The sequence below is a fragment of the Alligator mississippiensis genome, chromosome 14 (genome assembly GCF_030867095.1).
Source record: "Alligator mississippiensis isolate rAllMis1 chromosome 14, rAllMis1, whole genome shotgun sequence".
Lineage (NCBI taxonomy): Eukaryota > Metazoa > Chordata > Crocodylia > Alligatoridae > Alligator > Alligator mississippiensis.
The window spans coordinates 29152857-29166555 of record NC_081837.1 but is presented as its reverse complement, the minus strand read 5'-3'; the positions used below and the strand labels follow the sequence as shown (position 1 = coordinate 29166555).

Genomic DNA, 13699 nt, shown 5'->3' with positions numbered 1-13699 from the left:
AAAGACTTAAGTTGCATGGTGGCTTTTGATAATTTCCATCACTGGAACATTACTTTCTGGAGGAGAGAGGCGTACTCTGCCTTCTGGACTCAGTACGCTGCAGTGGCAGACAAGGAAGAATTGCAGGGTCTGCGTTTTGAAACTGGTCAAAAGTACCGGGAGAGGGGTTTATATATCAAGATGTATTCAGATGAGCTAGAGCACGAAGATATGAGAAGGTGGCTGGAGGGGCGAGTCGAAAAGATCCTGGATATCCAGCGTGTCCTGGACCAGTGGCAGATCTGGACTGGGGCATGGAAAGCCAGAGTGGTCCTAGAAGAAGATCTGAGATACCCCGGCAGAGTGAGACACCTGCCCTCCCTAGTGTCCATAGGGACCAACAGCGGACACGTAACATACCACGGCCAGCCAAAGCTGCGTAGCAGGTGTGGCGTGGAGGGCCACATAGCTGCCTTCTGTAGACTGATGGTTTGCTACAAGTGTGGCAGCATGGGGCACCGGGCCAAAGCCTGTAAGGAAAAAGTGGAGTGCACCTTGTGTGGAGGTGAGGGGCACCTGCAGCGCCAGTGCCCCATGTCCTACGCGAGCAAGGCACGAGAGTCTCACGTAACAGGGGAGAGGAGCAGAGAAACTCCGGGAGACGAGGAGACCATCATTTTAGACACAGACTCCCGCATAGTCGAGAAAACACCGGAGGTGGAGCGGAGAAACGACGTGATTGAGCAGCCAGCCAACTCACTGTGTCAGAAGAAGAGCAGCATATGGAAGAGGAGCAGAGTGAGAGAGAGGGTGAAGAGACACAAATATCTGAGCCAGCAGACATGGACCTGGAACTGGCTGGGGATCAGGGGAAAGAGGCTTCTTCGGTGAAAAGAAAGAAGAAACAGAGTGCAAAGCCAAAGAAAAAGAGGCTAGAGGAGGAAGGGGGAAAGGTCCAGGAGACAGAAGGGGGAGTACTGGAAACAGAAAGGGGGAAGAGCGGGGAGCTGCCTGTGCAGAAACAAAATGTTGAGGAAGGGGAAGGGGAGGAAAGTGATGGTTACCTGAGCCCTTCTGCGATTGACCTTTTGGTCAGGACTACGGGGATGCAGAAAGGTGCGGGAGACACCTCAGACCTAAGTAGCGACATGGACGACATATGATGCAGGGTTTACTCTTTTGGAAAACAGCCTGGATGGCATTGACCGTAGCATCTTTAAATGTACGAAATTTATATGGGAAGCAGAGATGGGAAACAATGTCAAAAACCTTAAGGGACCTGCGCACACAAGTGTTGTGCTTGCAAGAGTGTGGGATCCCATGGAGGAGAAATTATAAATATTTGGAAGAGCGATGGGGGGTTGGACCGTCGCAGTGGGGGGGTTCAAATGAGAATAAATCAGCATGAGTGGGAATTCTGGCAAGGGAAGGTGGTTGGAAAATCAAAGCCCAGCAGGTCTTGGAAGAGGGGAGACTACAAAAAGCAGTGGTGGAGGTGGAGGGCGTGGATGTGACTGTGTACAATGTCTACGCCCCAGCTGAGGATGCGGAGAGGATGCCCTTTTTGCATAAATTGAGGATGTGTGTGGGGGGTGGAGGACCGCGGATTGTGCTGGGGGATTTTAATTGCATTGTTGAAGAGGGTGGGCGAATTGGAATAGGGCAGGGAGTCGGGATGGGTACTACGGGGAAGTGGCTGCGGGGGTGGATTAAAGATGAGGACATTTGGGAAGGGTCAGGGGTGTTTACTAGAGTGGATCCGGGAGGACGGGGGCAATCGAGGATCGATTTTGTGCTGGTGTCGGAGGGGTTGGAGATCCGCAGGAAGCGACTGATTGACGTGAGTTTCTCAGATCATCGCGTGCTGTGAGTAGAGGTGGGCATCGGGCAGGGGCTCAAGCAGGGGAAAGGAGTCTGGAAACTAAATGTCTCGTTATTGGACGACCCCCAGGAATGCATTGCCTTTGGAAGGGCGTATCGCCAGTGGCAAACCTTGCAACCCTTTTTCCCAACCCAGTGGGACTGGTGGGTAGAAGTTAAGGGGCGCGTGTGAGAGTGGTTCGATGACGCGGGGAGGAGAAAGGCATGATGGAAAAAGTAGGAGCTTGCACGCTTGCAAGGAGAAGTTCAAAGATTGTGGGAAGAGTTGAAGAAGGGGGAAGCAGTGAAGAGAGAATGGGAAAGGGCGAGAGAGGGGGTGCAAAATTGGTTCCACACCAGGATGAAAGAACGGATGTTCCTGGCCAAGGCGCAGTGGGTGGACGAGGGGGAGGAATGGGGAAGGTTTTTCGCTTTACGAGTGAAAAGCAAAAAGCGAGTGATGGAGGCGATTTGCACGGCCGAAGGAGGAAGGGTTTAGGATGTGGAAGGGGTCTTGCGGGAGGTGACTAGATATTACAAGGATTTGTTTCATAGGAAAGCAGTGAGGCAGGAACAAGTGGAGGGACTGGTTGGAAGTTTGGAAACAAAGGTGGGGGAGGAAGGGAGGGAGAGTCTGAGAAAGGAGTTTACGGAAAGGGAAATGCTGGGCGTCTTGAGAACGATGTCACTAAAGAAGACACCGGGAGGAGACGGGATCCCGGTGGAATTCTGCTGGAAGTTTTGGGACTTAGTGAAGGGGGATCTCTTGGCCCTTTTTAATGAATTTATGGCGCGGGATCAGGTATGGGAGGGCTTTGCCCAGGGTGTCGTGCTCCTGATTTACAAGAAAGGGGAACGGGAGCACATTAAGAACTGGAGGCCAATCACCTTGTTGAATGCCGATTGTGGCAGAAATGCCACCATTGGTGCCCCTCTCCAGAGACCTGTCTCTGCCAGCCTGAGAGGCTGGTGTTGAATCCCGCAGGGCCGGGATCTCCCTCCTGGTCTGCATGACAAAAGCCTGGTGCCTGGGAGGCGGATGCTCTGGTCACCGGAGGGGGGGGGGGGGGAAGAAGCCCTGCCCTGAACGCGGGCCCAGGTAGCCAGGGATGCTTGGTAGATTGGTCGGCTTGTGGCCAGTATTGGCAGCTTCGATCGGACCGGGCTGCTGAGGTCAGAGAGGTGATAAAAGGGCCTGGTCCAGGAAGAAGGCAGCCGTTAGCCATGCGGTCATCCAGGTGAATCTGAAACTGGCTCTCTCCTCATCACCGCATGCTCCAAGAGTGATCTGCCTCCAGAGGAAACTCCAACCACCTCTGGATGATGCGAGTGAGTAAGCTACTCGAGATCTGATTAGATATTTAGCTTACAGTAACTCAGATGCGTGTTTAAACGGCTACCGCAGCCACCCTGGTTTGCTCTATGGGATTCCTCTGATATTGTTCTACCTTTTACCCTGTTTCCGCCCTACCCCCTGTAATCAATAAAGTTCTCCTTTGTGACCGGTGTGGGAGACTTATTGAGGGGTGGGTCTAAATTATGCCTAGGAGGGCCCTTAGGTCTGCGGACTAAGGGAGGCTTCCCTAATCAGCCCCTGACTTGGGAAGTGCCCCAAGTGCTTATATTGGGTCTAGTACCCATTGGACGATCAGGCCTGTGTTCTCCAAGGTGCGCAGAGCCAGAATTGAGTCCAGAGCCTTGGATGGTGGCAGCGGGAACCCCAGGCTAGCGGGTGTGCTCCAGGGAAGGGGTCGGCCGGACGTGAGGCACCCCAAGGGAGGCACTCGGAGCCTGGAAGGTGGTCGGGCACAGGGAGGTGGGTGGCTCAACGCAGGAGCGCCCCCTACTGGCCCGCCACATGTGGTGTTAGCGGTGGGATCCAAATACCCTGCTGTTTTTGAGGCATAATTTGGGAAAAGGAATAGAGTCACTGAAATCCCTTGAGCAAACAATTTCTAATTTGGCATCGGGTTGACTGGATAGGGTAGAGAGTCAGGATGGCGGACGAGCATGTCCGGATGACTGTGCCCGAACTGAAAGAACTGGCAAAAGAGAGAGGCCTTCACGCGACGGGAAGGCTAAAGAAGGATGAGCTGATTAAACTCTTGTGTACTGGTGAGTCAGGAACAGCGTCAGCTTCACGCTCGTCAAGTCCTGAGCTCGACCCTGGAACACCCACCCGCTCGCCAAGCCCAGGGGCTGCCAGAAGACCACCTGCCGAGAGGGAGTGGCAGAGACTCCATGAGACAGAGCTGAAAAGGATGGAGCTGGAACAGAGGAGGATGGAGTGGGAAGAAAAGAAGGAACAACGACGGCTGGAGGAGAAACAGCTGGAAGCCCAGCACGAGAGGGAGCAGCTAGAAGTGAAAAGGATGGAACTGGGGGCCCAGAGCAAGAAGGAGCAGCTAGAAATGAAAAGGCTGGAGCTGGAAGCCCAGCGTGAGAAGGAATGGGAATGACAGCTGGAGGAAAAGAGGATGCAGATGGAGCACGAGCAGAAAAAGCTCGACGCTCAGCTCCATTTGCAGATCAACGGGGGAAACGCGAATCCTCCGCATGCATCCAGGGAACAGCCCAAACTGGACGTCTCCGCCTTCGCTCGCTACTGAGAGGGAGATGATCCTGCGGTGTTCCTAAGCAACTTCGAAACACAAGCCCAGCGGTGTAAGGTGCTGGAGGGAAAGATCATGATGTACCTGTCTGCTCTGGTGGAAGGCGACATGGCAGTGGTCCTGAACAGCCTGCCCTCAGATGCAGCTGATGACTATAATGCCTTCAAAGCTGCTGTGTCCAAACGGTTCAAGTTAGGACCGGATTATTTTTGGAAAAAATTCCGGAATACGCGCCCACAACCCGAAAAGTCATTGACTGATTATGCGGTGCTGTTGTACGACACATACACTAAATGGTTAACTGAAGCCAAGGTTGACACTTTAGATAAGGCATGCTATCTCCTGGTGCTGGAACAATTCTATTTTTGGTGTCCGAGAGAGGTGAAGACCTTGGTCAGGGACAGAGACCCCAAAGATGCTCTCAAGGCCGCAGACATAGCAGACCGACTGTTGCTAAACCGTGAGAAGCCTCCCTACTCTGGGAAGGAACAAAAAGGGGTCCAAAGAGGGGGGAAGGGAGGGCCAGGTCAAAAAGGGGAAAGAGGGCCACCTCCTGCAGAGCGCAAGGCGGCCCCAGATTCGGACAGACCACCCAATTCAGAAAAGAGGGGGTGCTATAACTGCGGGGAGCAGGGCCACATCAAGCCCAACTGCCCAAAGATAATCAATAGACCCAACCCCGTCAGGCGTGCAACAGCCATGAGCAGTGAGGGGGAGGGCCGGAGCCACTCTGAGGAGAGTGTCTGTTGCTACAGGATCACAAACTCAGAGGAGGTGATGGCCCCCCACCGGACCATGATCACAGTAAAGGAGAGGACCCTTGTGGGGGAACTGGACACAGGGTCCAGTGTGACTCTAATCAATTCCAACCTTGTCTTGCCTGCAGACATAATCCCGGGGAAGACCCTCACTATTCAAGGGGTGGGGCCCCCACCTCTGACGGTACCGGTAGCCCATGCACCCGTCGTGTGGAACGATTGTGCAACGTACCTGGAAATGGGGGTACTGGAAGGGGCTCTGGTCCCCATCCTGGTGGGAAAGGATCTTATGGGGCAGGAATCCCAGCTCCAGAGGTGGGAACAGAACCAAGAGCCAAAGCCCTGCCCTGTTCATGCGGTGACTTGCCTGAGGAGCAGGAATGCTAAAGAAGTGGGGTTAGAAAATCCCCAGGAGACAGCCACACCATTGGCCACAGGGGAAGGGACCCCTGCAGATGGCGATTGCACCCTGGTCCCGGAGGGAGCTAGTGACCCCGAGGGTGGGTTAAGTGACAGTCCCGGGGAGGGGTGTATTCCGTCAGTGGCAGAAGGAGGTGAGACTAGCAAGGAGGAGACCCAGGAAGTCCCTGTGGGTGAGAGTGCACTCCCTGCAGGAGCACCTGAGCTCCCTGATGATTGCCTAGCTGGGCAAGAGGAGTTCAAGCGGGAGGTTCGGGAGGACCCCAGCTTGGAGGGACTCCGGCAGATGGCTCAGGAGCAAGAGACTGAGTTCACTCCAGACAAAAGGGAACAGGTGGTCTGGGAAAAGGGGCTTCTCTATCAGTTGTGGGTGCCGAAGAACCATGCCAAGACCTGGGAGCCCCAGCGCTAGCTCATTGTACCATGGAAATACAGACAGCAATTGCTTGCCATGGCTCACGATCTACCGTGTGCTGGTCACATAGGCAGGGAACGGACACGCCAGCGATTGCAGGTGAACTTTTTTTGGCCCAGAATTGCCCAGAATGTGACCGACTACTGCAAATCCTGCGAGACATGCCAGCAGATGGGCAAAAGTGGGGACAAGAGAAGGGCTCCCCTGCAGCCCCTCCCTATCATCAACCAACCCTTCCACAGGGTGGCAGTGGACATTGTGGGACCGCTGAAGCATAGGACTCATAGAGGAAAAAAATATATACTGACTCTAGTGGATTACGCAATGCAGTACCCGGAGGCAGTTGCCTTGACCTCCATCGAGGCACCCATGGTTGCTGATGCCCTCATCAAGGTCTTCTGTCAGCTGGGTTTTCCCTCCGAGATCCTGACGGACCGGGGTGGGAACTTCATGGCGGAGGTGATGAAGTGCCTGTGGGACTGCTGTGTGGTGCAACACCTTAAGACCACAGCCTACCACCCTCAAACAAATGGGGTGGTGGAAAGGTTCAATGGGACCTTGAAAGGGATGCTAAAGGCCTATGTGGGCTCCAACCCCAATGACTGGGATGAGAAACTGCCACATCTGCTTTTTGCCTACCAGGAGGTGCCCCAGGAGTCCACTGGGTTCTCGCCCTTCAAGCTGATGTTCGGGAGGCGAGTGCGAGGTCCTCTCGATTTGGTGAGAGAGGAGTGGGAAGGGAAGATCGCTTCCACAGAGACCTCCGTGGTGGAGTATGTGCTTGACTTCCATCAGAAACTGACTGACATGATGAAGGTGGTACGGGACTCCCTGGGACAGGCCCAGGAGAAGCAAAGGTCCTCGTATGATGAGAAGGCCCGCTTATGTACCTTTGAGCGGGGTGATAATGTGATGGTTTTCCTGCCACTAAAAATGGACAAGCTGCAAGCTGCTTGGGAAGGTCCTCATGCTATCCTGGACAGACCGGATGATGTGACCTATGTAGTGGCTATTAAGGGTAGGAAACCTAAGACAGTTCATGTGAACATGCTTAAACCCTACTTTGACAGAAAGGAGATGATATTCTGGGTTCCCTCCATTGAGGGAACACTGGAGGACCCAGAGGAGCCGGTCATGTATGGAGATTGGGATGGCGAGGCAGGGATTGAGGAACTCCTCCTGCCGGACCATCTGCCCTCCCAGGACAAGGACCAGCTGCTCGCAGCACTCAAAGACTTTGAGACTATGTTCTAATAAACCAGGTAGAACGGACCTGGTGGTACACTCTATAGAGACGGGCAGCCATTGCCCTATATACTCCTGACATTACCCTGTTAATGAGAAGGTGAGACAAGAAATAAAACAGGAGATCGCAGAGATGGAAGAGTTGGGGGTAATCCAGCCTTCAACGAGCCCCTGGGCCAGTCCGTTGGTACTCGTCCGGAAGCAGGATGGGACCATCCGGTTCTGTGTGGACTACCGGAAGCTGAATGCCATTACCACCCCGTGGTGTACCTCAGCCGGAAGCTAATCCCTCGGGAGCGGAGACTGTCCTCTATCGAGAAGGAGTGCTTGGCCATTGTCTGGGCCCTGAACAAGCTGAAGCCCTATATGTGGGGACAACAGTTCACTGTCCTGTCAGACCATGCCCCACTGCAGTGGCTGCAGACCATGCAGAACACCAATGCCAAGCTGTAGCGATGGGTCTGGCAGCTGCAGGAATTTAATTTTACTGTCGAACACATCAAGGGCAGCCAGAATGTGATAGCGGATGCCTTGTCACGAAAGGACTCTGGGTAGTGGGTCCTCGGGACTTGGGCCTAGTGAGGGGATCACTAGTGTAAGACTGCCATCGGGTTTTATGGTTTCTGTCTGTTATTGTCTTAACTTGTTTCATGTTCCAGGTTTTTTCCTTTTTCTTCTTCTGGCATCCCGTGGGAACGCCCTGACCCGACATGACCTGACTCACGGCCCTGAGAGGCCCCGTGTCCGAGCTTATAAAAGAGGGAGGGGGAAGTGTGGCAGAAATGCCACCGTTGGTGCCCCTCTCCAGAGACCTGTCTCTGCCAGCCTGAGAGGCTGGTGTTGAATCCTTCAGGGCGGGGATCTCCCTCCCTGGTCTGCATGACAAAAGCCTGGTGCCTGGGAGGCGGATGCTCTGGTCACCGGAGGGGGGGGGGGGGAAGAAGCCCGGCCCTGCACGCGGGCCCAGGTAGCCAGGGATGCTTGGTAGATTGGTCGGCTTGTGGCCAGTATTGGCAGCTTCGATCGGACCGGGCTGCTGAGGTCAGAGAGGTGATAAAAGGGCCTGGTCCAGGAAGAAGGCAGCCATTAGCCATGCGGTCATCCAGGTGAATCTGAAACTGGCTCTGTCCTCATCACAGCATGCTCCAAGGGTGACCTGCCTCCAGAGGAAACTCCAACCACCTCCGGATGATGTGAGTGAGTAAGCTACTCGAGATCTGATTAGATATTTAGCTTACAGTAATTCAGATGCGTGTTTAAACGGCTACCTCAGCCACCCTGGTTTGCTCTATGGGATTCCTGTGATATTCCTCTGATATTGTTCTACCTTTTACCCTGTTTCCGCCCTACCCCCTGTAATCAATAAAGTTCTCCTTTGTGACCGGTGTGGGAGACTTATTGAGGGGTTGGTCTAAATTATGCCAAGGAGGCCCCTTAGGTCTGCGGACTAAGGGAGGCTTCCCTAATCAGCCCCTGACTTGGGAAGTGCCCCAAGTGCTTATATTGGGTCTAGTACCCATTGGACGATCAGGCCTGTGTTCTCCAAGGTGCGCAGAGCCAGAATTGAGTCCAGAGCCTTGGATGGTGGCAGCGGGAATCCCAGGCTAGTGGGTGTGCTCCAGGGAAGGGGTCGGCCGGACGTGAGGCACCCCAAGGGAGGCACTCAGAGCCTGGAAGGTAGTTGGGCGCAGGGAGGTGGGCAGCTCAACCCGATTATAAATTATTCTCCAAGATCCTAGCAGCGAGGTTGGGGGCGGTGTTACCGCAGGTGCTGGGTGAGGAACAGATGTGTGCAGTGAGGGGGCGGCGAATGACACAAGCACTCTGGGTGCTTCGGGACACACTGTCGTATGTCACAGAATGAAAGTGGAACACGCTAGCGGTGAGTCTCGACCTGCAAAAGGCGTATGACAGCATTGGACATAAGTTTCTGTTTCGTGTTCTGGAAGGGCTGCTAGGAGAATTTGTGGAGTGGGTGCAGGCACTTTATGGAAAGTCTACGAGCAGGGTGTTGGTGAGGGGCTTCCTGGGGGAAGCCTTTGCAGTGGACTCAGGATTGAGACAGGGGTGTCCGCTGTCACCGGGGCTCTTTGTCTGCACCATTGAGCCTCTGGCGCAACAGATCAGGGGGGATAGGGTGATTACCGGGGTGAGAGTGCCGAGGGGAGGAGAATTGAAAGTCCTCCTATACATGGACAATGTGACATGTGTAGTGAGGGACGAGATGTCCCTGGGAAGAGCCTTGAAGCACGTAGACAAGTTTGGGGAGGCATCCGGAGCGAGGCTGAACGTGGACAAGAGCGTAGTGCTTGTGGTAAGGAACTGGGGGGAATTGAGAAACCTTGGGCTACAGGTGGAAAGGGAGGAACTGAAGATGCTTGGCATCTGGATGGATATCCAGGGGAAAGGGAAACGGGCTTGGGAAGTGTTGGAGGGGAGAGTGAAACACATGGTGGGGTTGTGGGGCACACGGGGGCTATCATCGAGGGGGAAGGTGCAAGCAATTAAACAGTACTTGCTGCCGCTAATCCTGTACATGGCGGTGGTGTACCCCCCATCCTGGCGACAGTCCCGGCGGGTCCAGTGGACCCTGTGCCTTTTCTTTTGGGCGGGGAAGACAGAGAAAGTAGCTAGGACAGAAATATATAAGGATGAGGGATTGCGGGGATGGGGCTTCCCCAACATAGAGACCTTTGTTTATGTGCACTTTTTGAAGATGGTGGTGAGGGAAGCGAGGGGAGCAATGGGCACGGTTACCAATTTCTGCAGGTTCTGGGGGGGAAGGCTCCTGAGAAGGCTGGGCCTGTTCGGGAGTGCGTGGCGGGGAGCGTGGGCTTGGCAGATGTCGCTGCCCTACGCCCGACTTGGAGCCTTTGTTGCACAAGAAGGATGGGAGGGGTTAGGAATCAAGGGGCTGGGAGATGCCAAAAAGGTCTTTAATTTCCTGAGAGGAAAGCAGAGGATGTTGGATGTTGGGGAATTGAGACCGGAGCAAGTCAGTAGGGTGCGGAAAGGACTGGTGGGGAAGGACTGGAAAGGGGAGCTTGAGGAGCTGGTGTGGAGGGCGGTGTGAAATGCTCTGCCAGTACGACAGGTGCTCTATCGCTGAGGACTCTCTCGGTCCCCCAAGTGCCCAAGGGAGCTCTGCGATGAGCCCGAGTCGGTGACACATACGATGTGGGACTGCTTTTATGCACAACGGGTGTGGGGGAAGGTGACTACCTATTTGAAGGATACGGGAAGGGGAACGGGGGTGACTTCCAGAAATGTTCTCTATGGTTTATCAGAGGGGACGGATGGGACCTGGGGGGTGAGGGTCTTAATCACCTGCACCAAAGTAGCACTATGGAAAGTACGCTCTTTGTTGGCTCTAAAGGGGTCGTGCTTTTCCACAACAGAGTGTCTGCAGTTAGCAATGCATGAGCTGCACTTCTATAGAGCTAGAGAAGGAAATACAAAAGAAGGAGGGGAGGAAAAATTGTGGGAAGAGCTGGACTTGAGGGGGTTGTTTCAGCCCAGCACAGCTATAGGCAAAACTAAGAGTCAGCCTGTGTGGGTAGAAAAGGCTGGCTAGGGTTGTACATGGGGTAGAGAAAACAAAGGGACCTGTATGTTCTCGCTTTTCTTTTTCTGGGAAAGTACAGGATGTCTAACATGATACATGTAATATGTGTTTGATAGACACTACTCAGGAGAGTTTTCGATATACAGAGTAAAAAAATGAGATGACGTGTTATATGATACCAATACCGATGTCTTCTTAGTATGTTATCTGGAATGTTCAATTATCCTTTTGTGAGGCCTCTGTTGGAGGTCGTTCTGAGACTTTTGTTACGGTATGGAATTCTAATAAAATATTTTTAAGAAAAAAAAAAAAAAAAGGGCTACCCAGGGCGAGGCCTGCCCCTTGCACTCCGGGCATGCTGACCCCTGCGATTTCCCCAAATGCGGGAAACTCGACTGCATAATTTGTGGTAGTGGGGGACTGCGTGCGCGCTTTCCCCCGCCTGCCTTGCTTGCGCGGTGCTAAAAGCAGCAGTGGAGGGTGGGACCGGCCCCGGCGTTGCAGAGACTGGCTCTTGGCATGTGGTACGGCACAGGGCAGGATACAGCTTTCGTCGGACGTCGTCGTCGCCGCCGCCTCCTCAGAAGGTAGGGTCGGGGAAAGGTGGCCTGCAAGCTGAGCACCCGCCCGCCGGGCTCCTTGGAGGCCTTTGCAGCTGCCACCAGGGGGCGGCTGGCTGACTGGCAAGGGCAAGGGCCAGGCCCAGGCCCAGGCCCAGGCCCAAGACCAAGACCAAGACCAAGACCAAGACCAGGCCCAGGCCCAGGCCCAGGCCCAGGCCGCCGACAAAGACAACCGTGACGATGACGAGGAGGATGACGTTCGTGGCCCGCCCGCCGAGCTGTGGCCCTGGGGCATTTGTGGTCTCTGCCTGCCTGTTGCAGGGCCAGGGACGGGGAGGACGCAGGCGACTGGCCAGGGGAGGCAGGGCTCTGGGGGATGCAGCGTGGTGGGGAAGGGGGTTGCGGGCGAGCGTGAAGGGAAGGGAGCGGAGGGCTTGGCTGTGCTCGCCAGGCCTGCGGAGGGGCGCAGGGCTGGGAGGGACCCTGTGCCAGGGCCTAGCTGGGCATACTTACCTGGCAGGGGAAGCACTGTGACCACGTAGGCGGGCTACCCAGGGCGAGGCCTGCCCCTTGCACTCCGGGCATGCTGACCCCTGCGATTTCCCCAAATGCGGGAAACTCGACTGCATAATTTGTGGTAGTGGGAGACTGCGTGCGCGCTTTCCCCCGCCTGCATTGCTTGCGCGGTGCTAAAAGCAGCAGTGGAGGGTGGGACCGGCCCCGGCCTTGCAGAGACTGGCTTTTGGCATGTGGTACGGCACAGAGCAAGATACAGCTTTCGTCGGACGTCGTCGTGGCCGCCGCCGCCGCCTCCTCAGAAGGTAGGGTCGGGGAAAGGTGGCCTGCAAGCTGAGCACCCGCCCGCCGGGCTCCTTGGAGGCCTTTGCAGCTGCCACCAGGGGGCGGCTGGCTGACTGGCAAGGGCCAGGCCCAGGCCCAGGCCCAAGACCAAGACCAAGACCAAGACCAGGCCCAGGCCCAGGCCCAGGCCCAGGCCGCCGACAAAGACAACCGTGACGATGACGAGGAGGATGACGTTCGTGGCCCGCCCGCCGAGCTGTGGCCCTGGGGCATTTGTGGTCTCTGCCTGCCTGTTGCAGGGCCAGGGACGGGGAGGACGCAGGCGACTGGCCAGGGGAGGCAGGGCTCTGGGGGATGCAGCGTGGTGGGGAAGGGGGTTGCGGGCGAGCGTGAAGGGAAGGGAGCGGAGGGCTTGGCTGTGCTCGCCAGGCCTGCGGAGGGGCGCAGGGCTGGGAGGGACCCTGTGCCAGGGCCTAGCTGGGCATACTTACCTGGCAGGGGAAGCACCGTGACCACGTAGGCGGGCTACCCAGGGCGAGGCCTGCCCCTTGCACTCCGGGCATGCTGACCCCTGCGATTTCCCCAAATGCGGGAAACTCGACTGCATAATTTGTGGTAGTGGGGGACTGCGTGCGCGCTTTCCCCCGCCTGCCTTGCTTGCGCGGTGCTAAAAGCAGCAGTGGAGGGTGGGACCGGCCCCGGCGTTGCAGAGACTGGCTCTTGGCATGTGGTACGGCACAGGGCAGGATACAGCTTTCGTCGGACGTCGTCGCCGCCGCCGCCGCCTCCTCAGAAGGTAGGGTCGGGGAAAGGTGGCCTGCAAGCTGAGCACCTGCCCGCCGGGCTCCTTGGAGGCCTTTGGAGCTACCACCAGGGGGCGGTTGGCTGGCGGGCAAGGGCCAGGCCCAGGCCCAGGCCCAGGCCCAGGCCGCCGACAAAGACAACCGTGACGATGACGAGGAGGATGACGTTCGTGGCCCGCCCGCCGAGCTGTGGCCCTGGGGCATTTGTGGTCTCTGCCTGCCTGTTGCAGGGCCAGGGACGGGGAGGACGCAGGCGACTGGCCAGGGGAGGCAGGGCTCTGGGGGATGCAGCGTGGTGGGGAAGGGGGTTGCGGGCGAGCGTGAAGGGAAGGGAGCGGAGGGCTTGGCTGTGCTCGCCAGGCCTGCGGAGGGGCGCAGGGCTGGGAGGGACCCTGTGCCAGGGCCTAGCTGGGCATACTTACCTGGCAGGGGAAGCACCGTGACCACGTAGGCGGGCTACCCAGGGCGAGGCCTGCCCCTTGCACTCCGGGCATGCTGACCCCTGCGATTTCCCCAAATGCGGGAAACTCGACTGCATAATTTGTGGTAGTGGGGGACTGCGTGCGCGCTTTCCCCCGCCTGCCTTGCTTGCGCGGTGCTAAAAGCAGCAGTGGAGGGTGGGACCGGCCCCGGCGTTGCAGAGACTGGCTCTTGGCATGTGGTACGGCACAGGGCAGG

At 56.3% G+C, this 13699-nt stretch overlaps 3 non-coding genes and 1 pseudogene across 3 annotated transcripts; all 4 read left to right on the top strand.

The window, feature by feature from the left end:
* The first annotated feature begins 11111 nt into the window (after window positions 1-11111).
* On the top strand, window positions 11112-11295 carry LOC132245243 (U1 spliceosomal RNA; annotated as a pseudogene).
* A 627-nt stretch (window positions 11296-11922) lies between these two features.
* LOC132245237 (U1 spliceosomal RNA) lies at window positions 11923-12086 on the top strand. Its single transcript, XR_009457068.1, has one exon. It is a non-coding gene; the product is annotated as a U1 spliceosomal RNA (small nuclear RNA).
* Window positions 12087-12701: 615 nt separating this feature from the next.
* LOC132245170 (U1 spliceosomal RNA) lies at window positions 12702-12865 on the top strand. The gene has a single exon (XR_009457002.1). It is a non-coding gene; the product is annotated as a U1 spliceosomal RNA (small nuclear RNA).
* A 570-nt stretch (window positions 12866-13435) lies between these two features.
* On the top strand, window positions 13436-13599 carry LOC132245169 (U1 spliceosomal RNA). The gene has a single exon (XR_009457001.1). It is a non-coding gene; the product is annotated as a U1 spliceosomal RNA (small nuclear RNA).
* Window positions 13600-13699: the final 100 nt, after the last annotated feature.